At 38.9% G+C, this 26,151-nt stretch overlaps 1 protein-coding gene across 11 annotated transcripts in view; it reads right to left on the bottom strand.

The window, feature by feature from the left end:
- The window catches only part of ZMIZ1 (zinc finger MIZ-type containing 1), a 292,396-nt gene that overhangs the window by 213,138 nt on the left and 53,107 nt on the right, over positions 1-26,151 (bottom strand). For 10 of the 11 annotated variants that reach the window (XR_012693403.1, XM_075217109.1, XM_075217108.1 and 7 more), the window contains exon 2: positions 7,595-7,750. The exons of the other annotated variant lie outside the window; for it this stretch is intronic. The gene's annotated coding sequence lies outside the window, so the exon portion shown is untranslated. The remainder of the gene's footprint in view (positions 1-7,594; positions 7,751-26,151) is intronic. 11 annotated transcript variants of the gene reach the window in all.

The raw sequence follows: 26,151 nt of genomic DNA, 5'->3' as shown, positions 1-26,151 counted from the left end.
TGGATGTCATTTTTTCAAGTTCAAACTCCTTTTGCCATTTGACTCCCCTGCAACACTCCACTTGATATCCTTCCTCGATTCTTTACCCTCTCTCCCCTCCCTTGCCTTCCCCTTCTTTCTTTCTTCTTTCTTTCTCCTGCTTTGCCCCTCTTTTTCTTCTATTGGCGGTTTTGCCACACCGCCCCCTAGTCTAACTGGTTTATCTCTCTCTGACAACTTCTCTTTTCTCTGTTTCCTCTCTCTTCTCTCCCTACAGTTAAAATTTGGTCAATATCATGTTTCTGTTCTGTATGATATACACTGAATGCATAGGTCCTTGAACTTGTTTGACTTGATTGTTACGGATACTGTATTGGACTGATGCTTGTTTTTGACCTTTCAAAATAAAACTTTAAAAAAAAAAAAATGGATCCTAACTCTCGTTTTACAGCTAGGTTTTTAATAATGTTTTTTCAAGTGCTTTTCACAATACAATTATTTGTTCTGTCAGACAGAACTAATGCATAACAAATAGGTCAGGCTGCGTTTTAGCATTTTACATGCAGTGTTAAAATTTTAGACCACAGTGGTTGAAATAAACCCATAAGAAACCATTCATCCCATTTTTATTGCACTTTCAGAAATGCTGATCTGTGTGACTGAACCCTGAAGAGTGATACAGAGCAGCATTAGGGCCACAAGCATTCATTTTTTTTTGTAGAGTTTAAAATACAGATACAGGCAGTTACACACTATAAAGTGGGTAATATAGATTAAACAGTAATAGTTCAAAATTAAACTGAAAAAAAAAACCCCAAAAAAACTTTCTTTTTGTTGCTTTCTATGTAAAATAAAATAAATAAAAATTCCACAACCTCTTTAAAAACCTGTAGTTTTCCAGCTGCAACTGCAGGTCACTTATGCCAGGTAAATGTAGATTACATTGCCTACCACATATGTTGAAATGGAACACCTCCATGAATAGTGAAAACCGAGAAAAAAGGCCTCATATTCACTGATGACAATTTGGTGTATTGTACTAGTATTTTTAACTGTAGTACAACACATAAAAACGGGTCTGAAAATAGAACTATTGTTAATATAATCTTCATCTCACAATGTTAATTGCGTTCAGGAGCATTATGATTGCAATAAATGAATGCACTGGGGAAGCTTACACAACCCACAATGACCTCATCAACGCTATTAAAACTGCATGGCAAATATGTTTGAGGTCTTAGCATGTTTAAAATAACACAACTAATTTAATATAAAAGATATATTGAAGCAACAAAACGCTAAAGTTATGATTTAAACTTTTGTTTGAAGATAGACTAGGTATGAGTACCAAAAGGAAACATTTCTTGTGCAGACCCTCTTACATAATAGGTCTTCCTTAGGTTTCACAGAGTAGAATTTAACACTTATTTCTCTTCAATGGCAAAATATTTAATTCATGCAATTTAGTAAATACTACCAGCAGAGCTATATATACTACTGGAGCAAAATGGCAGAGACGATACGCATTTCTGACAAGCTGGCAGCAACTAAAGCATTCAAAACTATTTTTAACATGTCACCTTTCTTTGCTTCCTCACATGAGGCAGTAATGACACTTGAAAAAGGCGCTAATGAGACTGTGTAAGGCAATTCCAAAAATACATGAGATGTTTTCAGACAGACTTCACTCAAGCGTCTTCATTGATGACAATCTAGGTAACAGCTACAAATTGCCACCTTAATGCCATAGCCAAGTCTATCTATGTCATACTATGCAATTATGAATTTAAAAAAGAAAACAAACATTGCATTGCTATATATGAACTAAGACGAAGGTGATCCACAAAAAATGGAAGCAAAAAAAAAAAAAAGGGCTCTTGTTCATGGGTCACTCGTGATACATTGCGCAGTGTTCACCATAGATTAAATAAGCAAAGCACTGTTAATACGCACAGTACCAAGTTCAAAAGCTAGAAGGTCCAAAAATGCGTTCTGTTGTGCCCAGTGTCTGTCTTGTGTTTGGAGTCCATGAGCACTAACAGTGCTTTCCACATTGTGATCAACAGTTCAATTATTCTAGGCATAGGAAGAAGTGGAGTGTGGGGGATTACATATTCTGGATACCCCACTCTAGGTCAAACACAATAATTAAAATATTAATAAAAATGACTGCACAAGTATACTTGCACCTCTTTGCAAAGAGAGAGAGAGAGAGAGAGAGAGAAAAAGAGAGACCCACACAGAGATGCAAACATTACAAACAAATAATGTGGTGAACACCAAAGATGGAATACCCCAATTGAAATTCCATACTGGCCCCTGCTAAAGACTCTCAAATTTGCATTCCACCTCCAATAAACACTGCAGCACAGAGCAACATACAACAGAAGTACACTAGCACACAAGCCCTAAAACGGAAGAACAAACATGCATGGCACAGGCATTGCTAGGTTCTAAAAATAACCAGGGTCTAGCCCCACAAGTTCACCATATTTGTAATTGCTCATACCATGCAGTCACTCAAGGTATAAGGTTACATGGAACACTAACAAAAGATGAACTTTCCAGTTGTTATAGCTGGACTCCTGAAACCAATAAAGAGATAAAATATAGAAAATGAGTTGTGGTCAATAATAAAATTTAAAAAATTAAAACAAAAAATAAAATATATACCGTAATCCTTTGCTCTGCTTCCTTCTTCTTTTCTTCTATTGGCGGCTTGCCACTTCGCCCCCTGTTCTACCCTGCCCACCTTCTGCTGAATAACTTCTCTTTTCTGTTTCTTCTCCCTTCTATCTTTAAAGTAAAATTTGGTCAATACCTTGACTCTTCTCTTTATGATATATTCTGAATGTATTATACTGAATATATTAGTCCCTGAATATACATAACTCGACTAACATAACCTGTCTCGGACTGATGCTCATTGTTGATCTTTGCAAAAATAAAATCTTTAAAAAAATAAATATTAATTTATGATCATTTATCAATATTCACAAGTAACGACCAACCTGAGCTGTTTACATTACCACATGTGCAAAAGTTTTTTTCAAAATTTGCTAAATTGCAGTACAAAGCAGTTCCCATAGACATCTATGGGGACTGCTATGTACAATGAAAAAAAGTGCATAGCAGCAGATATCATAGATATCTGCTGCGATGCACTGTTGATTGATTAGACAAATACTTCAATTGGCGCCTATTCCCCAAAAACTACTGTTTTCAGGGAATAGACACCAATTGAAGGTTTAATAAATAGACCCCCTTAATGTTTGATTGAAAAGTGCTACTTCTGAATAGAATCTATTATTCCAGTTTTCCATTTTTTTATTTTTTATTTATTCACCTGTGAGATGCTATGCAATTGTGGTCAAAATGCAATTGAACTACAAGCACATGTCCTGTATCACTGCAGAAGTGTGCGGAGGTTTAATGTGAAACGTCACTCTGTTCAGGCAATAATTGCTGCAATGTTTGTCTAGCTAATATATCCAAGTACATAGCATAAAAAAAATCACACAGCCCTGTAATAAAAAAAGATGGGAAGCAAATAATTTAAATCATGAAATTAACATCACCAATATATGGAGTCACATGGTAGTGACAGGCATTGCAATATTTTATTTACAAACTAGGCAGTTAAACAATATTATGCCACCCCATTTACCACATGCATTAGTATGTTATGTATAGTATCAGAAATGTAGCTAATGGCAATATTATTCAAATATTTGTGTATAATGTAAAGTTTTAATTGAAGAACATTCACAGTAGATACTAGTATAACTTGTGGGAATATTATATTTAGCCTTCTTTGACAGTTGATTTAAAGCATACTATAAAATTGTAAATTACTTCTCCTCAACCAAACTACTTTGCATAACAATTAAAAAAAAATAAAAAAAAAATACTTTGTCTCCATTTGCCCGACTACAGGAATGTTAACACCCTGTGCCCACCCACAACACATCAATGTATGTCTGAGGGAAGCTGCCAGTTCAAGACAACCTTCATACTTTGAACAAAACCTGTAACGCCTTGTGCTTGAGCAAGTATCAAAGCCCCTCATTAAATGCCCATTTCCTAGAATGATTGTTGCACTGCTTGTTTTACTCAATCTAAAGCTAATTAATCAACTTGTAGGGAAAGGAAAGGGTAAAAAGGAAAAAAAAAAAGTTGATGCACTTAATTCAAACGTTTCTACATAATTTACTTTTCACCTGTACATATCTACACATTACCTCATCTGTTCCCTTCAATCTCCTGTAAATATGAAATGATCATATTCAAAATAACAGGAGCACCAGTTAAGCTAAGCTTACAATGTCCAGTGACACCCTAACAGCCTACTTATAACCTCATGTACATCTTCAACACAGTAAGCATGACTTGTAGAGAATACAATCTGCAAAAACACTCACTGTCAATTAACCCAAACAAAGTGTTTTAGCGTACTGATCTTACTAGTAATAATCATGCTGCTCTTCTCCAGTACCCATTTAAATATTATGACAATACCTTTGAGTCCCTGATATTTCTACTTTACATGTTTACAAAATAAAAAAATTAGTATAACATATGGGTATTGGCCACAGATTCCAACAAGCCCCAGTGCCAAAATTTATCAAAGGAACAAACCTTGTTAAGCAATAACTTCTAAAATCTTTTAATTAACAAACAAAATGAGTAAAATTACTATTGCTGCATTGGAATGTCATTTGAAATGTATAGCGTGACTAAATATCTTTAAGGATATCTATCTGGTGCATAGCGATTGCAGAAAATCAATGCTATAGACTGATGCTCTGTAATCAATGTGCTATACATCCTAACACCTTACTGAACAGAACAATGCAGGATGATCTTCTGGTATCAACTGAGATCAAATACCAATGACTGATAACTCTGTTTATGCCTTGACCACAAAAATATATCCCTAAGGCACCTTGTCAGAGACCCTAATACTAATGAATATCCAATACTCTACACCTGTTTGGACCATTCTAAAATTCCAACATTCCTCGTCTGCTGTGGTGTGCGGTTTCACCCCTCATCTCGCTCTCTCATTTACAAGCTAAGGAGGAAAGCACAGCTTCCTCCAGCTCCTACTGTAGCCTGACCATCCTGGGGCACCTCAGCAGAGAATGTCCATGCAGAAAGCAGCTGTACTTTACAAGTGTTATTGTGTCTGCAGTGATGAGCTTAATTCAGGAAGAATGACAATCCATACAGTTGTACTTTGTATCTTTTAGATTCATACTATCGTTTGCTTAAGTGCCATTTTAAAATAGCACTCTGCTACATGCAGAAACCCATGGTAAACTCCATGATAAAGCAGCAATACAATGAAACCTTTAATTCATAGGCAAGTTACTACAAACATTTACAATAAACATTGTACTGGCAAATGTATTCTTGCTATTTATGAAGGTCTCTTGCTTAACTTTAGGTTTACCTCCTGCAACTCTCTAATCTTCATCATGAACCACACAATATGCAGAACATTTTAACTAGGAATAGTCCTCTTACATTCCAAAAGAAAACTTTTATCACACAATATATTTTTAAATTGTGTGTGTCTGCATGCAGAACTCAAGTGCACTTGACCTTTAGAGCTTTTCTGTGCAAGGTGTCATAAATCTCCTGGCAAAGTTTCCCATCAACAACAGGACAGTACAAACAATAAGGTCTAAAATATTTTTTTTTCCTTTGTTTTTTAGGGAATGGGGAAAAATGTAGGCAGAGTGACAGTCATAACCAAAAAATTATTCTCCAAGGAAATAAATGAGCAAGTTTTTTTTTTTTTAAACAGGTGGGTAAATCTAATAAGAGGAGCACAGCATTTTTTGAGCAGTATTCAACATTGAGAAATGCCTATTTAGATGCTTGCACACCACATAGACATTTGAATTTGCATAGCCTGTTCCAGCCCCGCATTGCACTCTGGAAACACACCAGTTAGCAATATAATTGCAGTGCAACAGACTAGACACTGGTAATTCTGGAAGGGGTTAATAGGCTCCATTTCTCCGACTGGTACACAAAATAGGTTGCCAGGCACAGTCTCATGTTTAAACACCAGTGTTGCCCAAGAAACATCACTGTTGCAAAACAAAGAGCAAGAGACAGAGGCAGAGTAATGCCAAGGGGAGATACCATGCAGAGTGTGTGGCAGCTGCACTGTATATTGTGAGAAGTATAAAGGATGACCTCTTGTGAAATCAATCAATCTCTGACATCATTTTATAGTAAATATCCGATCCTAAGACTGAACAGAAATGTTATGTTTAAAGAGCTGGTTTCTTATACTACATTAAACGAAAAGCAGATTGAATGGCACCCATACCTTATGTCTAACATACTAGTTCAACAGAAGAGCACATCACATTTTGCTTTCTCCCCCAAGCGGAATGAGATCCTACAACAACAACTTAATGTAACTGGTGGCAGAAGTTTCACATTTAGGCCAGCAGAAGACATGTATCATGCAAGTCATGCTTCTCAAGATACATTTCCACCAAATATTTGAATCCAAACACTTAGCCATCTACAATGGAGATTCAGGCTAATAATACAGTGACTGGCATTGCATTATATTACCCCACAGCTATATGGGGCACATCTCGGGCAGACCAAGTTGGAAAGCTCACCTCTTCCAGTATTTCGTCCAAAATGAGGGAAAAGATTATCTAAACCAGTATTCACTAGCACTCTTTTGAAGGAGTCCCGCATTGCTTAATATTTGTTTCACACCAAAAGCATAATTTCCAGCATGCAACTGTTGTTAAATACTGTAAGGCTCTCTCTCACCAGCCATACAGTAGGACGCTACTGTAGTACAATGCATATTGAACAAAACCTCCTGGCATGGCTTCCTCCATACAGCGCTTCTGCTCTCAGTGGTGCTGTGACATAAGATGAAGCTGGCCTGGGGGAGATCATAGTGCCCAAATCAAGTAGGTCTGTTTAGCAAGCGCTGTCCAAAGGGAATAGGGCCATGGCAGAACACCATTCATTTTTAATCTCTTTAAAGTTTTACAGACAGGAGCCATGGCTACAGGCTACATTTGGTTACAGGTTACATTACACACCAGACATTTGTACATAGATCTAGAAGGTAAGAGCATGGTTGAATTTTGTCTGATGTACATTAAAAATGTAACATGATTGTGATAACCAAAATAAGCGTTTGTGTGGCGATTATGGTCAGCAGATTATCTTGCAATAAGGAAAGATTAGATGAAGCGTGTTAGATCACACTGGATAAGCAACGGCTAAGGGTAAAAAGAGAGTTAGTGGGAATGGGGTGGTCGAGCTTGAAAAGTAAAAGGGGGTGAAGCTGATTAGAAGGGGGTGGGTGAGGAAAAGGGAATGAGAAGGTGAGGAGGGGAGAACTTTTCATTAATATTCATGCATAGTGCACAAGGCATTATGTAATGTAAATATAAAATGCCAGTTCAGAAACAGGTGGTGGGTTCTCTGCAAACAGTGCTTTCTTTTGGAGATTGTCTCATAAAACACCAGTGAAAGCAAGTGTATGTGTGTATTTTGTTTAACATAAATACATTTTCACTTACACAACTATCTAATCATTTGTAAAAGTAAAAAGACTTACTGGAAACACCTGCTTTAAATCCCGATCTCAACTTCCTTTGATGCTTTACAAGTCAGTTTATCCTGCTTGGTAAGTTAGAAAATAATGAACCAAAGTAATCCCCAACTCCTTATTTGCAAAGAGCATCCAAAATGTCCACTTTGTCTTTCTTCAATACTGTTTTGAGAGAAAAGAAACGTGTTAGAAAAATAATGATGATGATATTATTTTCACTATGTGGTGCAACAGTATGAGCTTTAATTCAGACAACTTGTCATAATAAAGTCATAGAACGGTTTAATCAATTAACATAACCTTTTCACACGAGTGTTGAGTTAAATAAAAAGTGTATTCGTATCTTAAAGAATCCCTAAGGGGTTTCCTGTTCTTGTCCTCTGTGGTATCCTAACTATATCATTCTGCTCTGCCACAGCTGTGCAGTACTGGAGTAAGAGTTACTGAAAGCAATCCAAATGAAAATGATGGGTGCAGGACCAAACCGGAGAAAAATCAACACACCACAGCCAAAAATGATTAGTATTAGGCTTTACTTAAAGATGCATTGCCTGAATGTATACTGATCATCCATACAATTCAGGTCTTTACAAAATCTCATTGCAATTACTTTTTCATTGAGCCCTGAATGACCCTTTTAAATGTAAAAGAGATCTCCCATGACCTCCAGTAACACAGGCCAGTGCTTCAACCACAAGCCCACTGGAGGAGAGGTGTGGTATAGCGGCTGAGGCATACCAGCATGAAATACACAAGCCTGTGAAATTTAGTAGTCTCAGCTCAAGCCCACAGACCCTGAACAAATCTTGGTTTCTGTTTAGGCCTGAAGAGCCAAACAAGCACTTAAAAGTACTAATAAAGCACTTTACCTGTGTGATTATGCAAATAAAAATACATATATAAAGCAGAATAGCTATACCTAATTTCTCTGCATATGTTCACATAAGTAGGGATGGGCATATTGCTGCAGCAGTGCAAAAGGAAATAACCATAAACTCCAAAGAAACTGTGCCCCAGTGGCCAAAATATCTGTAACAAGGTAGAATATTTTCGTGGCTTAAAAAAGCAAATGGTTTATAACACCACATGGCAGTGCCCTTAGGGTTCGTACCCCTGGGCGTTTAAGGATGACACCTGTTAAAAGCAGACAGAATCTTGTACTTTGTCCTCATTTTTAACAGAACATTCAAATTGTATTCTCCAGAGCCTCTCTGCAGCATAGTTTGCTATGTACTTAATAAGCTCTCAGACAGAACTCCATTAAATTTTACAGAGCATTAACTCTTATGAACGCTGTAGGCAACGTTGATATTGACATGATGCAAACGCATATCAGAAAATGTGCATGTTCAGGTCCATTTGCTTACACTATTTCTTGGACTATCAGCGTTGATGTGCATTGCTCACAGGGCTTTAACACTAGTTGAAAATTTGTTTAAATTTTGTGTACACAGCATACTAATGCAATGTAATTTGCACAGTGGGAAGTATAATAGTGGTTATATTAAAGGTGAATAAATAACCCACCACTATTTATCAAAGTGCCTATCAAGACACAACTTGTTTTGAAATCAAAATCCAGCTTTCCTTACCATAGTTGGGGGATGGAAGAAAGGATTATTGTGCTCTCTCATGAAGGCAGACTAAGGGCTAGATTTACTAAGCTGCGGGTTTGAAAAAGTGGGGCTGTTGCCTATAGCAACCAATAAGATTCTATCTGTCATTTATTTAGTACATTCTACAAAATGACAGCTAGAATCTGATTGGTTGCTATAGGCAACATCCCCACTTTTTCAAACCCGCAGCTTAGTAAATCTAGCCCTAAGACGAGTGCATACAAAATGCAGAATCACGAGATCCTTCCATCGTTGAACGACATTTTTTAGTTCAGTTTAAAAATCAAATGAAATGATACGATATGCTTTGGAACGATAATCATTCATTGTTGGAGGGTACACACTAATGTGATATCGGCCAAATGGTCGTTTATTGTGTCAATGGCCCGATAATCGGTCGAAAACTCTGTACTGTGTACCCAGCCTTAAAAAAGGGAAAGATTAGTCTTATCAGTTTATGGTGTGCTTTGGGGTAGAAATTTAGGTCTATGATATACAACACTTAGGGGCTGATTAAATTAGCTGTGAGGATCCAAAGTAAACTTATGGCTGTTATCGTGTGTTGTTTTAAGTAATGGGTTTCGCTCATTGGCCTTGCACATCTTAGGATATCATTGTAGGACACCTACAGTAAACGTAAGGGAATAGAGCAGGAGGAAGTGGGTAATAGGGTCATTGAAACCAAAATATTCCATTGTTATATCAGTTTACATGTTTTACTAGTACTGAAAAAATAAGTATCCCTCTTTGCAGATGTTTTTTTTTATTGCCCATTAATCCCAACACACAAAGAGAGCTACATTATCAGGAAACATAATGGCTGTTGAAGTTTTGATCTGTACAAGTTTAAATAAACATGCCCCATAGTGGCTTCTGTACCCAAGCCCAGTATTTCTCTATCCGAACAATCTCTAACTACCTGCAAGATAATCAACTTGACAAATAATTCCAGAGATTAATCCTCAAAATATTGACTTGTTGGGTATAGTCAATCTATATAGTCCACTCATCACATCCTCCCACTCCTGGTTACAGGACTTTTTTCAGCTGCACTCACTCTGTGACAATCCCTTCCTCGCACAATAAGACTTTCCTCTAGTCTTCAGACCTTCAAGCGTTCTCTGAAAACTCACCTCTTCAACCAACCTCTTAATCACTCTAGGTTACCCTATTGCCAACCTCTATACAGCTAACACAAGACAACAGCCATTTGACCAACACTGGTGTGTGACTGATTGTATGACTCACGCAATACTTTTTACCTTTGCATTCTAGCTGATGTAGCACATACCTTTGTGTATCATTGCCCCATAGATTGTAAGCTTGCGAGGAGGGCCATTATATATATATATACATTACACACTGAACCTAGTATAGCTGCCATTTCTTGGGGTTGCAGTGAAAGGGATAGTAACCTTTCCAGACTTGGGCACTCCCCCAAAGTAATGATCCCTCCCTCAATGATGCCACACAGACCCTTTGCCATTAGATTCCATCCTCCAAGTTATTGTGTTGCAAGATAATCCGCACACATCAAATTACACTGACAGAAGAGCTCTGGAATGAGAGAAAGGGATATTGATGAAGGGAAAGCAAAAACGGAAGTATAAAACGCCACTAATTATAAGCTCGGCGCCCTCCTGCCAGGCTTATTATGTTCGGCCAGCTCTGTCTGCAAGCATACTTGCTAACATCATCATAGAAATTAGGCAAAGTCCTATGACAAGAATATGTTTATCTAGTCTTCCCTTACTATTGATTTTAGACAAATACAAAGGAAAAAATAACACGAGTTTAAAGTCCTTTTAATTACTCTGGGTACTAAAAGGACGTCATTTCTAATGGACTAGAAATGACGTCATTTTAGTACCCAGAGGTCCCCCTGACAGCCGGCAACGCACCGGAGACACCGCTGGCTGAAAATAAGTTAAGTAAACATTTGTTATGTATTTTTTTTAAATTAAAACATTTTTTTACACTTTTTTTTTTCTAAAACCCGGGTCGGGCAGGTGCAGTATGAACCCGCCCGACCCGGGAATCTTCTTATCTATACTGCCCTGTGCCCCGGCAATATCCCGGGTTAACAACCCGGGATATTGCCGGGGCGGCAGTATGAAAGTGGTATTACAAACATAGTGCAGTGACCAGTAATTTGGATCATGCATGGTGCAGTGTAATTTTGACCAGCAGGTATTCATTTGGTCAAATCTTTTACTCTATACATACACTTAAGGACCCTGCCACAGACTATCCAAGCTAACAAAAATGGTTTAGTTGATGTGTAGAAACAACGCTACTAAAGGTTTCTCAGTAGGGAGACAAAAGTGAAAACATGAAAATAGTAAATTACAAAAAAGGCAAAAAACAAACAAACCTGTTTTAGCATGCCTATCGTAATACAAGTATATGCTCCTTTAGGTCTATGCATAAACTAGGTTTAAACATAGATTACACCGAATTTTGACTGTGTCTCTAATTTCTAGTTCCGGCATATACAAATTAAATCCTTCTCTGTGCCTCTTACATTTAGATGTATAAAACCTCCAGCTTAAAGTTCATTCAAGAGGCAAAACTATTAGCAAATTTAAGCAACAAAAGCATGTCCTTATATTTCTTTCTTTTAAATCTAGTGGAAAGTTTCAGTATCACCAATAACTTTAAAAACATTACCAAATAAGAAAGAAACATTAAAAAGGGCACTGCAGCAGTGAATAGGTTAACTACATCCTTATATACTCCCTATTTTTTACGGTAAAATAAAATGTTGAGCTATATGCAATTGTATAGCTGTTTTACATGTTCCTTGATGCAGCCCTACGTTTAAAAAGGCTTTTGCTTAACAGTTCATAAATAAGCACTTATTAAAAGAAAGCAAGTGCCGAGTTAATCGGGCCAGATAAGCCTTTGTAGCATATTGTAATAGAAATAATTATACTCCTGGGACAGGGCAGGAAGTGTGTATAAATACAAGAATAGGCCACCAGGGGCATAATAAAGCAGCCTTGGAAGGCTGGAACAGAACACGGATGGGGAGAAGCTGTCATGGACTAACCACAGCATTCTCTGCAGAGATAACTCATGCTAACAAGGATTAAGACCCTCCCAGAATACCACCTCCCACCATGTAATCATGTATTCGTATCTTTTGGCTACTTCTATTTAAAACATATTACAAGAAAGAGCTGGGAGCTTATGTACATTTCCTTCTTAGGAACAAATTTAGCAAAATGGGTAAACCATTCTTAGCCAAAATGAGTAAAAGCATTTAGTGTGGAACAACAGCTTCATATCCTTACACAAGAAATCCTTGGTCTGTCATTAGAGGTCAATAATCTTGAAAATGTCTGAAATGCTAGGCAATATGCTTGGCTACAAAACAAATATGGCAACAATAAAGTGTAAATAAAGACGTAAATCGTGAGGTCAGTCCGATAGACAAGCTAAATCAGTGATCTGCAACCGGATATACTTCAAGGGCAACACACGAGCGGCCCTCCAACCTTCAAAAGGGCCGCACAATACTCAAATTAAAGAATGAAAAGACAGCTTAAAAACTACCGTGGCACATCCACACCACTCATCATCATTATTTATTTATATAGCGCCACCAATTCCGCAGCGCTGTACAGCGAATATTTGTCATTCACATGAGTCCCTGCCCCAATGGAGCTTACAGTTTAAATTCCCTATCACAAACATTCAGGGTCAGCAACAAATTAACCTTCTAGTAAGTTTCTGGAACGTGGCAGAAAACCAGAGCACCCGAAGGAAACCCATGCAAACTCAGGTAGAACATAAAAACTCCACACAGATAAGGCCCTGTTTGTGAATGGAACTCATGACCCAATTGCTGTGAGGCAGAGGTGCTAACCACTGAGCCGACTCATTCCTATATGCCTCCAAGTGCTCCTCAGTTGCTCCAATATCCAAAATCCCCACTTGCTACTCAGACTTCCCACTTGTTCCAAAACAGCCCTACATGCACTCAGATCCTTACCACAAAATACCCCCAAACCTCCTCAGATCCTATATGTACATGCTCCTCACAACTAAACCAATTATAGCTAATCTACTTATACTTCTACCTGTCTGCCTATTACCCTCTTCTCACTGCCCTCCTGTTTACATGTGATAAGCAATGAATATAATAACTCCCTCCCCCACTTTTAAAAAACAAAATAGAACAAAAATGCAGCTGACTCTTATCCCTTTCCCTTATTATGTTCTCTATGTAACATTTTCCACTTCTCCATTAATTCTCCCTTCTGAAATATACCTGTGACCCATACTCTTCTATTAATTCTCTCTGCTCTTTCCCTCTCATGACCATTTCGTGGCTCTGTGGCTCAGGAAGCTCTTGCGAGTGGCGGGAAGCCGCACCGCTACATCACATGGAGCCCGTAGAGGAAGGAAGGAGAGCACACTGCACTCCCTTCTCCTCTTGTGGTGTGCTAGATGACCTCCTTGCAGCGTGTAGAGAAATTCACGTGATACGGAAGTCAGCTGCTTAAGTTCAGTCTTTATTATAAAGCAGAGATTAAGTCAGATCGGGAGCCGCCAGCTGCGGGCCAGGTGAAGGCCCACTGGGCCACAGGTGAAATACTAAGAATAGATATATAGTTATCAAACAGTAGGAGAAAAGAAGGTAGATAGAAAAACAAGCATTTAAAAAAAGAGTCATGGTGGATATTTAAAATGCGGACAAATAAATAAGCCCTTGTTTGATTATCCTAAAGGGCCAGTGACCCTAAAACACAAGTTGCTTTTGCTATAAAAAAAACATTTAACCTTCTGCTTTACCCACAGACAAAAAAAAACAAAAACACCAACAACAATAACGCCAGTATACTGGTAATTGCATTTAACATGCGTGTGTAACCAGGGCTTACAATGGAGGACAATCCATTAAGCCCCCTTGTGTTCATTTCACTGAATATGAGAATAAGGCACATAGAGCATCTAAAATACATTGCTGTGTAACTGCTGCTGGGGTCACTGAATACAAAGACAAGTTTACATGCTTTTCCAACTGGTGTTAAAAGACTCTAGTAAAGCATGCATATTAACACCAGTTGGAAACCAGTCTAAAAGTGGCTAAGATAGTGTCTAGTGTCCTTCAACAGTATTGCAAACAGGAAGTCTGCTGGGTCAACATAATCTCTCCCCTCACAGTCAGAACTTTATCTCACATATATTCAATTCTAATAACATGTGTACAAGATTGAGATTATTCCTGAAAGTGATTAGCTCTTTTACCAAACTCATTTGAATTTTAAGTTTACTGGTCCTTTATAAGATAGACGCATCATTTATGGAGTCCTTCCTATAGGTCAGGCATTTTAAACTCAAATGACCAAGAAATGTATTTAGGGCCTATTTATGAATGCTGGTTTTACTGTAAATTCCCCAAATACTGCAGTTTGGACACCAAATATCATGTAAATTTATGAATAGTACATTGCAGCATAGAGATCTGCTGCTTTGATTCAAAATGCAGACCAGTCCCCATACAAGTGTATAGAGACTGCTCTGTAATGGAATGTAACAAATGTAAAAAATACCCACCTGTTCACGTTAATGTACGTTCGCTCAGGCTGAGGTACATTACCATATTTGATAGTTTTAAGCTCTGTTCAGCTCTGCTCCGAAGAGCAGAGCTTCACCGCGCATGCGTGGAGGGAACACATGATCCCTCCCTGTCTCACACCACTCTCTCTGCAACAGTGAATTGCAGCGATGTTTGTGCGCACGCCCAAGGTTTTCAGTCGGTGCATGCGCGCAGGAGTGAGAAGAAGACACCGTGGATCGCAATGTTCTTCGGAAGTGAAGAGAAGTAGAAAAGGTAAGTTTTGTTCTTCACAGGAACAACAGTTTTTCAGAACTACCGTTTTTTAATAAATATGAACGATATTTCTATCCTTATCTATGCAATGAGGATTGAAAACTATTTTTTATATTTTACGGTGGGTAAGAAATAGGGCCCTTAGTGTGTAAACCTTAGTGAAAGCTGTATTAGTTCTAATGATAGCATTTGAGGAAAAAAAAAAAAAACTTTTTATTACTCATTCATAGTTTTATTGACTAAAATTTGGAAATTTAAAGTATTACAGTTGACTAAATTGCATCTCAAATTAATAAAAAAAAACAACTTACTACTACTAATCCAACTGCAAAATAATGTGAAGAGGTGTACTTAAAAAATGACTTCAAGGTAAGAGGCGAAAGGCTGTATATGGTCAAAAAACAAAACAAAAAAAACACCAGTTTCACATACATTAAATCACAGTGTTCAAGACAATAAAGGTCACAAGAGCAGGCTACAGTAGAGCTAAATTTTCAAAACATTTGCCACACTCGGACACAAAATTTCACACATTTTACAAAAGAAAAGTATACATCGCAGAATTCCCCTATCATTTTTGTTCCACCAGGACAAAACATTTCCTATACACATTGCAAGGTGTAATAAAAAAAAAAGAAAAAAAAAAAGAACAGTGTACTCTCTCCCCCTGCCCCCAGCATGTACAGATAACAGCACGGGGCTCTCCCTGCAACCCCTTACTGGGCTATATGGGACGGTGTAAATAACAAGATTGGAACCCCTAGCCATCATATAGCCAAAGAAGAAAAAAAATAAGCACGTACTTCTCAAACAGGCAAAAAAAAACAACAAACTTTAAAAATTGAATAACCGGTACACAAAAACACTTATTCAACTACTTTCTTGATCTGTGATAGTCCAAATGGGTGGGTGATTTTTGTTTCCCCACCTTTTTATTGTTAATAAATTGGTGAACAGTGGGGCGGGGGCTTCCTTCTTGCATAATGTGCAGGACGACATTCGGGGTGGTGAAGTTGCTACTTCGGAGGTGCCAATCTTGCTACGCCAGGCCCCACAGCCCAGGGGGTTTAATAAAAAGATTTTCAGTGCAGGAACACCCCCCCCCAGCCATAGAGGTATCAGCCCTTGATGACCACAGGCATCAAGCCCCTGCTAGGTGGGTCGATTGCCCCGATCGCCCTTCCCCCCCAGATCTGCCAGGGAAGCCAACCCAGGCTGTCTAGCACTGGGGATGGTTGAGGAGAGGACGAGTGTGGAGGACACACTGACAGTGTTCCTTTGGCGCTGTATATGAAGAATGATGAAACAAAATAGAGCCTGAAGATTGAAATTGCCGGAATGCCACAGACACATGCAAAAACACTTGTTACACTATAAAATCTGATTTGTGCAAAATTTTGCTCAACTCAAGAGAGCAGAGAATGTGAACATTATTGGACCCATTGAGTACGGACAATGTACTGTTGCTCTGTTATATTTTAGTACTAATTTACATTTGTGATACTAGGTCACGTGATCACTTATGCCATCATTTCATACTCTGGAAAAATATACAGAAATTATAGAATGGAGGGGAAGAGGGTTCACTTGAAGTTTAATAATGCTAATAAGCATGGTCTATTTACGTTACAAGACATACATAAAGCATTATTTTTTTTTTTAAACTTTTATTTTTGGGAGGTCAAATAACAAGCAAAACCAACATACAGTAAAAGTGACCATATACAACTCACCGATAGCATGAAATACAATCACCATAAAATCGTGAAAAACACACAAAAAAAGAAACACTACAGAGGGGTCAAATTACGTGCATCGATATTGACCCAAAATTTTTTAGAGATATGAGGGAAAGAGCGAAATGCCACGAGAGGGGGGGGGGGGCATGACGCGAAAAGAAGGGAAGAGAGAGACTAGAACAGAACAGAAAAGGAAAGGAAGAAAGGAATTATAAAATACAATAAAATTAAACAAAAAAAAAAGAAAAAAAAGGAAGAGGACGGTCATATGTAAATATAAAATCAAGTGAAAGGGGAATAGGCCTGAAAAAACGAGAGCCATGGGCTCCAAACCTTAGTGAACAATCTTGATGTCCTATTAATGATGCTGGTCATGTATTCCAGGCGCTGGACCTGCCATACTCTGTTAATAACTGCTTGAAGTGGTGGTGGGGACCTGCTGCCTCCAGTCCGCTGCAATTTGGCAGGTAGCTGCCGATAGAATATGCCTAGCCAACTTATTCTCGTGTCGAGTCGCTGTGGGAGCTCCCAAGGGCAAGAGAAAAAAAATTAGGCTCTAATGGTATCGCTACCTGGAGAATCGATTGAATCAGATGTTTAATCTTTGCCCAGAAATGTGTTAATTTGGGACAAGTCCACCATATATGGATAAAATTACCCTCATGGGAGCACACCCGCCAACAGCGATCAGAAGAGTCTGGGAGAATTTTATGAATCCGGGAGGGAACGTAGTACCATCGGTACAATACCTTATAGACGTTCTCCTTTATTTTAACGCAGATTGAACTGGAAGCAGCATTCTCATAAATCTCCGACCATTCATCGCTCAAAAGGGTTTCACCAAAGTCACGTTACCAGGCCAATTCATACGGGTCTCTAAGGTCTGAGGAAGGTGGGGCGAGTTTGTGGTATAGTGTTGAAATAAGGCCTTTCGTAGAGGACTGGCGAAGACAAAGATTTTCGAACGTTGTAAGTGGACGAGAAGAGAGGCGAGTTTTAGCTGTGTGGTGGAAATGACAAAGCTGGAGAAATTGGTAGAAAAGTTTAGAGGAAATATCCATTCGTGATTGGATGTCAGTAAACAAGGAGAACACTACCGTGGAGGTGAGATGATTTAAAAAACGGACCCCTTGTGAGGTCCACGAGGAGAATACTTTAGGAGTAAGGCCTGGGGTGAAGTCAGAGGAGTTAAATAAAGGAATTAGGGGAGAGGGATGGGGGGAAAGGCCAAATTTCTGAGAGGATGAGTCCCAGACCGCCAGGGAATGTGTAATGATCGGATGAAGCGAGACACGTTTTGGTCGCCGAGCCCGTGGGAGCCATAGGAGAGTGGATAAAGATAGCATACCCAGACTTTCAGCCTCGATCTCAACCCAAACCCTGGAGGGTGTTGAACTACATCACAGAACGCATTGAGCGTGTGGAGAGGTAGTAGCGTCGGAAGTCGGGAATTCCCAGTCCCCCTCCCCACGGGGCTCTCTGTAAAAGCTTGAAATGGACTCGGGGGCGCTTACCAGCCCATATAAATTTGGATACATGAAAATGGAGAAACTTGAAAACATAAGGAGGGACCCGGATGGGGAGGATTTGAAAGAGGTATAGGAGTCTAGGGAGAATATTCATCTTGACTGCATCAATTCGACCTATCCACGAGATATATAGCTGTGACCATGAAACAAGATCCGATTTAATTTGGGCAAGAATGCGGGGAAAGTTGGCCTGAAAAAGCTGGTGAAGATGCTTAGTCAAATATACCCCGAGGTACTTGATTTTTTGAAGACGCCAATTAAATGGGAAGGAACTTTCCAGAGACACTTTATCTGCTGAGGAAACGTAGAAGTCCAAGACTTCTGTCTTATCAGTGTTAACTTTATATCCCAAAAAATGGCCATAGAGATCTAGCTCGTCTACGAGAGGAGGAACGGAAAAAATTGGGTTGGCAATAGTTAACAAGACATCGTCCGCATATAAGGCTATCTTATGGGAAGAATTGCCCACCAGGATGCCCGATATCTGCTGATTAGCCCGGATTCTAGCTGCTACTGACTCTATGATAAGGGCAAAAATGAGCAGATAGAGGGGGCAGCCCTGCCGTGTGCCATTGGCGATAGTGAAGGGGGCCGAGGTCAGACCATTTGCAGAGACTGTGGCCAACGAGGAGCAGTACAAGGCGGAGATGCCGGTCATAAATTTACCAGAAAAGCCCATCGCTCCCAGCACCCCAACCATAAATGACCAGGAGATGCGATCGAACGCTCTTTCAGCGTCTAGTGACATAAGGAGGGAGGGGAGCTTACCCCTGTGAATTGTATGGATCAAATCAAATGTTCTCCTAGTGTTGTCCGGGGCTTGATGCCCCGGGATAAATCCCACCTATTTGGGATGGATAAGGGAAGGGAGAAGGGGATTCAGTCTGGAAGCCAGAATTTTTGCATAAATTTTAAGGTCCACATTGAGGAGGGAAATTGGTCTATAGCTAGAACAGAGAGTTGGATCCTTCCCTGACTTTGGGATGACAATGATATTAGATCTGGTAGTGGCCAAGTCAAACGTGGCTCCTCCCAAGATCTCATTAAAGAAAGATGTCAGGTGAGGGCCCAGAGTGGCAGCAAACTTCTTATAATATTGTGGGGTAAAGCCATCAGGGCCTGGGGCTGAGGAGGGTTTCAGGGATTTAATGGCTACCAAAACCTCGGTCAGAGTAATGTCTGCATTTAAGGACTCTAGATGGGGCAAAGTGAGCTTAGGAAGGGGGGTGGCGGCTAGATATTCGTCTAGGGTCGGCACCGTGTTAGCTCTATGAAGAGGGGGAGGCGGGGGTAAGTTATAAAGAGCGGAATAGAATTCCTGAAACGTCTGAACTAGCTCCTTGGGATCATATGTAACTCTGCTCATTTGTGAGCCATAAATTTTATCGATGTGACCTAGAGCCATTTTCTTACGAAGCTTTCTGGCTAACACAGAGTCTGCTTTATCTGATTTATCATAGTAACTTTGTAGTTTCTGCATAGTAATAGCAGCCCTACGGGAGAGAAGAGTGTTAAGCTGGCCTTTCAGAAAGGTAATCTGAGTGAGCAGGGCAGGGTCATGGAGGGACTGATGCTGTGAAAGGAGAGATGCAATTTTACGTTCTAAGCAAGATACCTCCTCGATAGCTTTTTTCCTAGAAGCCGCAGTCAGGCTAATCAAGTGACCACGGATAGTGGCTTTGTGTGCTTCCCAGATAATACCTGGGGGGACATCTATAGTAGAGTTATCTTGGAAATAGTTAGAGATTGAGTTGTTGAGATTTAAAAGGGTTGTCTGGTTAAGCAGGATGGAATCATCTAGGCGCCACTTTCCCCGGGATGGTGGTGTTTTAAGGAGATCTAGAATAATGAACACCCCTGAGTGGTCTGTCCACGAGAGCGGGGTAATGCCCGCCTGAGTCACATTGGGAGTGAGTGTATGGGATACATGTATCATGTCTATGCGGGAGTACAGATGGTGAGGGGCAGAATAATGGATGTAATCCCTAGCATCCGAGTTACAGAGCCGCCAGGAGTCATACATACGGTGATGGGTGAGCAATGTGGCTATAGCATTATTTTTATTATTCTGTATTTATGCAACAAAAACATATTCCACAGTACTGTAGATATATACAAGTGTTCAACTATTTGACTCTGAAGATCCAGAAAGGCAATGTACTGTGTATCACAGAGTTGTTTTTTCATTTTCTGGAGTTGAAAAATGAGATCCCTACAATTAGGACTTCACTTCCTTTGTCAATTTAATTTAACATGTGTCAGTTTGTATTCAAACACATTAATGTGAATGCCGTGTTGTAACCACTCGAGTTCTGGAAATTGTAATGAGTTTTGTAAGAATCCTTGGCAATCATCATCAGCAATTTTCATTTGTACTGTTAGCTTCATTGGCTGTCACCTTTCAACTGTGGATAGGGGACTGAAGATGCAGAGTTTGATTATTGTCCTGATTAAAATGGGGGGGGGGTCGCAGACAAAACACAGACAAAGAAATAAACAGCTCTCTCTTGCCCTCACTTCACCCTCTCTCACAATTTTGTTGGTAAAATATACACCACCAGCTCGTTTATATTCATGCATTTTGATGTTAAAAAAAAGAAACCTGAACTATATTTCTGGATGAAAGCATGTTACTATTGTGATACTGTAACCCTCACTTGTATTTGCTTGCAATGCTTTCAATAAAGCACTGCTGTGCAGGTTGCATACTTAATACATGAGGTACTTATGGGTCCAAGCACAGACCTGTCCCCTGGGGGACGGTGAGGGTTCAGATATTGGATTATATCAGTATTTTCATTTCCCATAACCTTAAGGGTTACTCAAACTCATCCACATTACATCCTAAAAAGCTAAGGGCCAATCTAACACCATCTTGCAAAGATTAATAGCTAAACTAGGAAGACCAAACAGAGATCTATGGTCTTGGGTCTTACATTCACTAGCACTATAGACAGTGTTCAAACGGCTTGCATTGCAAAAAAGTCTATGCATACAGTCATGGCCAAAAATATTGGCACCCATAGAGTTTCTTCTAATAATGTACCATTTCTTACAGAACGTTGTTGAAATAAATATAATACATACACACTAATATATATATATATATATATTTCTTTGGTGTGTTATGGAGTAAAACAAAAATACAGACTTTTTTTGTAGACAAAAAAGTCACAGCCGAGTCCACAAAAAACCTTAAATGGGCCAAATTTATTGGCACCTTTTAAACAGAATTAGAAATTATACAATTTCAAGCGGGCGATTCTCCTTCACTTTGGAATAGAACTGCCATGAGAGTATGTAGGTGTCTACAATATAAAAATCACTCATTAAACAAGCTTGATTAGAGAAAAGGATTCAGTCTCCTGTTTTGTGTCACTGTGTATACTGCAATGAGCATGGAGAAAATTAATCCAGAGGAGTGTGGAGGAGAACAGACAGAAAATTGTAGCCAGGCATGGGCAATCTTAAGGCTACAAATCAATCTCCAGAGACTCTGATGTCTCATTTCCACGATATGTAATGTTATTTGGAAATTTAAGGCCCAAGACAAACCTCCTGCATGTGGCTGCAAGAGAAAATTTGATTAAAGGTTGTAGCGCAGGATTGCTCGAATGGCGGGGAAAGCTCCTTCTTTCATCAACTCCCAAACAGATTCAAGTTGACTTTCAGAAAAAAAGTTTCAAATCTCACCATCCATCGCCAACTCAATGAAAGGAGGTTATATGGTAGTAGACCCAGGAAGGCCACACTGCTGAGATAGAGAGAGATAGAGAGAGCCATAAGAAAGCCCACATGGGGTTTGCCAAACCACAACTGAATAAGCACAACTCCTTCTGTGAAAATGTCCTTCGGACAGAGGAGACCAGATTAGAGCTTTTTGGTAAAGCACATCATCAGTATATTTAAAGGAAGCAAAATTAAACCTTCAGAGAACACCTTCCCTTTAGTCATACACGGAGGAGATTCAGTGATGTGTCTTGAAAGTGTGCGTGACATCATGAAATATGGAGATTACCAGGTCATTTTGGAGTGCAATGTTGAACCCAGTATCGGAATATGGACCGCTGACTAAGGTCATGGGTTTCCAGCAGTACAGGGACCCCAAGCACTCGTCAAAGAGCACCCAGGGATGGTTTCAGCAATGAGTCCATAAAATCCGATAAAAAAAAATGTGGAGATATCTGAAAACGGCAGTTGGGAAAAGGTATCCTTAAAATCTGGGAGAACTCTTTCATGGCTATATGAAAAAGCTGATTATAGGTAAGGCTGTTCCACCAAATATTAAGCCTAGGGTGTCAATTTTGGCAATGTCACTTCATTTCATGTTCTGATATAAAATGATATACAGTATTAAATACAAAAACAAGGTTCTGTAATATTGACAGAGAAAATTGTGGAGAATTGCTGTTTAGTAACTTTATAATTACTGTTATTAATTTCATCTTTTGTTTAGAGGAAATTGCGAGTCATTTGATAAAAGTGCAAAAATACCAATATTTCTGGCTCCAATTGTATATAGCTAATCCAAAATGGACTGTGGACACAACATGTGCTACAGTGCTTCATTTGTGATCCATTTGCTTACAACAGTTTTGCATACAGATCAATTATTACAACACGGCCAGTGCTGCGTTCACCACGCAATAACACTCATATATGCAATGCCTTAAGTCAGGCCTGTCCAACCTGCGGCCGTCCAGGTGTTGTGAAACTACAAGCCCCAGCATGTTTTACAGGTAGACAACCAGTTGATAGCTGGAAGAGCATGCTGGGACTTGTAGTTTCACAACCTCTGGAGGGCCGCAGGTTGGACAGGCCTGCCTTAAGTGAATCTCCCTCTTAGTGGCAGCTGGACAAACTGATCATGAAGTATAAAATACAAAGGTATTCCAACAAAATTCATTAAACATGGTCACCAGATTTTTAGCACACGAGTACATCGATATTTGCACAGCCTTATCCATGTTCCTAATACCTTGACAAAACATTTATGAATAGCAATGCTCCTTTCTTGATGCCAGTATTTATTCAACACATATCAATGACAGGATTTAAACACTTCTGCATGTGATCACAGTTAACATGTTTAATAAACATCATTATCTACTATAAATATATATATATTTATCTCAAGGCATTTTTGACTTGCCGGACACAAATGGAGTCTACATACTGCTGGCTAACACTTTATATTAAAAAAAAACACAACAAAAATGTGTTTTTGCAAATACTCTCCTCCCTTGGCAAGAACTTTGAGGATTTCGCCACATTTTATTTTTGTTTTCACAAATTTCAAACTGAAGTCATTAGTTGGTACTATGAGCTCCAGGTAAACCATCTCATTTTTGTGCTGCTCTTTATGTGCAAAGTAATTAAGGTGCCATCATTAATCTAGCAGATTAACACAAGTAGCTGATCTGTGCGAGTTCCTAGAGATGTAATGTGTCCATTTTTCACAGGATACAAATCAGTTGTACAGTCAGTTTTACAAACAGCCAGACACATAAGCAGAAAGCACATTTCTATCGCCTCATTACTAAGTAAATCTAAGCATGCTGAGCATTCACACTTGTATTCTACAAATAGGATGCATTTGTGGCTGTGAAACTGCCTATATACTCATTATCAGATGATCAGGAGGAACAATGCTTACAAACCAACAATAGGAAATGAATGAATACATTCATGATAGAGGTGACCCAAACAAGAATCATTGTGCTCAGAGTCCCTGAGCACTGTACCACTTTATTTAATATAGTCTAAATATTATAAACATATAATACATTGCTTAAAGTTACACAGATTATGCAGAGAAAACAATTTATTTGCTATCCTGTGTTTTGTTGTAGTATCGATTATGTGTTCTATGAACAGTTCTGTAAATCTATTTAAATATCGCCACAGGATCAAACACAAATGTGACAACCAAAAAGGTCATTAAAAAACCTAGAACAACCCAAAGTCTCCATAAATAGGGAGTTTCCACTGAAACTAGAGCAATACATTTTGCATATATGCTGTAACAAACATTTTATTCAGAATAGACATTTGCTTAGAAATAAACACAGGACACATATTTTACAAACTGTTACCATATTTACTTAGTGCATGAAGTGAGTAATTAATAGGGGGTCTGCACATGATAATATGTAAAATAATCTTTGAATTGCTCTGCTGAACCCTGCTGACATTTCGTCTAGCTCTGTAGTTCTGCTAACTGCTGTGATCAGAAGAGATTGGTGAAATAAAGTCATGGAATTATCAATATCAGCAGTACAAATATGAAAATTACACTGGCAAACAGGGTAAATCTTGGACCAGGTAGTCCTACTGAAACAGGAGATTTGGTAGAAATGCTCTATATATCCGGTCCTAAAACTGTTCAGTTGTATAATTGTGCACCCATGCATTGCTTCTTTGAACTAGTAAAATATATAGTAAGGCCCTTCCAACAGCACAAGGGTTAAGTGCAAGGTCCTACAATAATGATTAAACAAACACATAGAGCCTGTGAGCAGTGCAAGGTCCACCTTAGTGCAGCAGTCTTCCATTGCACCTTCCCCTTTCATCGCCTCCCAGCCGTCTAGATGCTGGCAAGGAGTCTGTGGTCATGCACGCAATAATTCTGGTGAGCACGCTATGAGCCTTTGTCAAGGGGGAGGGAAACAGACCTCAGGCTCACAGTGCTCGAGAGTAGCCAGGAGGAGAGGGTTTTTGTTTTTATTTTGTTTTATTAAAGGGGGTTGGCAAGAACCAGCTGCTACCCTTTGCCTATACTAAACTGCTGTCAGTGTTCCTGACTTCTCTCATTCCACGGTGGGGAGGTTTGAGAGTCTGACACAAATGTAACTTGTTATGATAAATGAACATCATATTGACACTTCCCTTTGTATATATCTCCTGTCCACCATGAATCGGACATCACTAATAAATGCAAAACATGTTTATGTTGCATCTATACAGAAAGCCCAATGTGTCACTTGTTCAAGCACTAAACTAGAAATGAAAGGATTATTATGCAGAGAGATTAAACTCTCAATAAAATGAACATGTGAAATACACTGTATATCATACAGACCTACACCAGATACCGACACATCTGTTTCTGCATTATCGGGATTAGCAGCACTCCTAAATCCTGCATATAGACATACAATAATAACATTTTGTCTTACAAAATGCTCTAGAAGCTTTGAGAATGTGGATTTTAGAACCTCATGTACGACAACAAATTTAGCCCTTATTGTTGTGTGGAGAGTAAAGAAAAAAAAAAAAAAAAGATTAAAACTATATTAATTCTGTTATTAACACTGAGCCAGAATTTCCATTGTGCTGTACAATAATGGTTTATATGGGATGATACAAAATACAAAAGACCATGCATGTAAAAACTTAATACAGTAAACAAAGTAACAATTTAAAAGAGCACTCAAAACACCCAATATTTTAAATGTAGACTGTCAAATGGTAATTGAATTTGAACCCACTAGCGCAAAGAGCTTTTTACAAAAGTAATACATAGACTTGGGTACATGCAGGTCTATGCAATATCCAGTGTAAAAAGCATCTTCATACATTACAATGAAGCAGTGTTCCCACATTATTTCTGCACTTCAAGAAAATCAAGTCATGGTTTGTTTTGTATGAATTTATTTTCTAAAGCTGGAATCTCAAAAGACAGTCTCTACATTACAGATGGTATAATTTTGTATTTTGAGATGGCCTGCCCAGAGCAAGCTGTGTCCTGCACATGAAAATATTAGCTTGAAAGCCCAACAGGGTAGTTAAATATTCTATATACAATACTGAGTATGTATATAACATCGCCTCTACC

Source organism: Mixophyes fleayi, chromosome 6 (genome assembly GCF_038048845.1).
Source record: "Mixophyes fleayi isolate aMixFle1 chromosome 6, aMixFle1.hap1, whole genome shotgun sequence".
Taxonomy (NCBI): Eukaryota; Metazoa; Chordata; class Amphibia; order Anura; family Limnodynastidae; genus Mixophyes; species Mixophyes fleayi.
The sequence above is the reverse complement of the archived record's forward strand: the minus strand, read 5'-3'. Positions and strand labels throughout refer to the sequence as shown.